Raw genomic sequence first — 2,534 nt, forward strand, 5'->3', positions numbered from 1 at the left:
CCTACAAGTACCAATACTAACTTATTGTTTGATTCGCAAAATGTCTATCTGAATCTACTCGTTAAGTCACATAATAGCGTGATCAACATCCTTTCAACATCCACAGAAAGGTCATCAGTTTTCCTTTAAAGAATGAATCGAACAATTAGATTAGAGTGAAATTTCCATGCGAACAAGCCCTGCAAAAATATATAAAGATAATATAATGTGGTGTTCATGCTGAAAATCACAACCAAGCTTTGTCTAGACATGACAACAGTAAGCAACATGAAAGCACTTAGCAAAATGACATCAAAGTGCTACCTATATTAAAAATGCATTGTGCTTTAACTTCTCTTTGTCAAAGCTGACGACGACGAAGGAGCAAATGACGATGGAGAAATTAAGTATATCTATCTTTTGGGCACTGAAAGTGTAATAATATTAGGGTTTAAAGGCTTGGAGATTGGAAGGTTTAGCATTTCTTAGTGAAGAAAGGTAGGTCAAGAGGAACAATTACTGCTGATTATATGTAGTTTGAAAAACAAAATTTCGAGACTTTTTTATGCCTTGATGCTTATAGATTAGAACCCTGTCTTGTTCTTATAGCATGTTTGGTACAGGGAATAGCTTCTATTCCCATGTTTTTTTTTACCCTTGTTTGGTAAACAATTGTCTAAAGGAATAGATATTTTTTAGTATTAGCTATTCCTTAAAAATGGTTAAAACTCAAGCTTAACTAAACCCAAGCCCCTCAAGGTATTTGTTATTCCATGCATGGGGAATAACTTTCAAATTTGATAAAACTAAAATACCCCTTATAACTATGAAATTTTACAACCTTAACCATATAAATACTTTCTTTTCTTCTCATTTCCCTTTCCTTTTTTTCTCATTTCCCCTTCTTTTTTCTCTCTTTTCTCACATTCTTGCCTCTATCATTCTCTCTCTAACTTGCACTCATCACCATAAACAACCATGATAGCGACGGATGGTAGCGGCAACAACAATTCCATGAACCGAATATGGTCGAAAAAGCATCGATTTACTGCTTTCAGGCAAGATTCAACCAAGGAGTCATCGGATCTGGGATCCACAGCTTGATCTAGTTGCGAATAGCACTGGATATAGTGCTTCCCGACCAGATCCCCATAGCCAGATCTGGCAGCAAGAAGCTTCGATCTGGTGTCTTTATGGCCAAATCCAACCACATCTTGCACCAAATCGACATTTCATTACACTAGCCACATTTCTAGTGGCCAAACCATGGAGAAGAAGAAAGGAAAAAGGAAAAAAAATTTTTAAAAATAAAAAAAGTGAAAAATTTATTTATAAATTATAAAAAAATTTATATCTTAATCATAATAATGTTTGAATTATAAATAAGATATTAATATTCTAAAATATTAATGTTTACTTTTATTTAATTATTAATATATTAAATTTTTAACAAAAGTATAAATAAAAAATAAAAAATGTAAATAGACAAAAATAGAAAATTATACTAATATTTTAATAATAAACTATTAAATTTTAATTTTTAAAATTTAAATGAAAATAAAAATTAAATAATTAAAAAAAATTTTTTTATATTTGTCTTTCGATATAAATTTTACTAAATTATGTAAAGAGTATTTTGTTGTTTTAAAAAATAAATATTATTATAATAAAAAGTTTTAGTTTTTAATTATATATTATAAAAATTAATATTTTAAATTTGGAAATTAATTAAAATTATTAATATTTTAATCATAATAATATTAAATTATAAATAAAATATTAGTCTTTAAAATATTAATGATTAAATTATTTTAAAATATTAATATTTAAATTATTAATTATTAATAGTTTAATTAAATTATAAATTATTAATATTTAAAAATAAAATAAAAATAAATAATCATATATATAATAAAGAGTATTTTGCCTTTTTATTTTTCATTCCTTTCTTATTCCAAAGTTATTGTTACTAACCAAACATTGCAATAAAACATAATAATTATTTCTGTCTTAGTCCATTTGTTTTACCAAAAATCGTAATAACTATGCTATTTTATTTTCATCTCATTCTATTCCTACGTAATAACTATTCGATACCATTCTTGTCTATTCCACGAATCAAACATAACCTTAAGGTAATTATACCCCCACTGCATGCTATTGTAATTAATGGTAATATATCTCTAGGATTCAAGGAAAGCACCCAGAAAATTACAGATAGCAAATCTGGAATTTTCTCTTTTAGAGTTTCTGAGAAAAAGAGTTTTATTGAGAGAAAAGGACAGGGAAAGAATAATTTTTTTTAATCAATTAATTCTGACTTTCGATACTTATTCATAGATAAATTTATGACTATATATCAAAAGTTACCATTATTCATGGAAATATCATTGTTATTCATTAAAAGTTATCACTCTTGAGTTTTGAACTAATTAATACATTTTATCAAAAGTTATCTCTATTCATCAAAGGCTATTACATTTTAGTTTTGATTTAATATGTACCCATTTTAGTAGTCTGTGAAACCTCGACCTTCATAGACGTGTAGCGAAAGT

Source organism: Theobroma cacao, chromosome 10 (genome assembly GCF_000208745.1).
Source record: "Theobroma cacao cultivar B97-61/B2 chromosome 10, Criollo_cocoa_genome_V2, whole genome shotgun sequence".
Taxonomy (NCBI): Eukaryota; Viridiplantae; Streptophyta; class Magnoliopsida; order Malvales; family Malvaceae; genus Theobroma; species Theobroma cacao.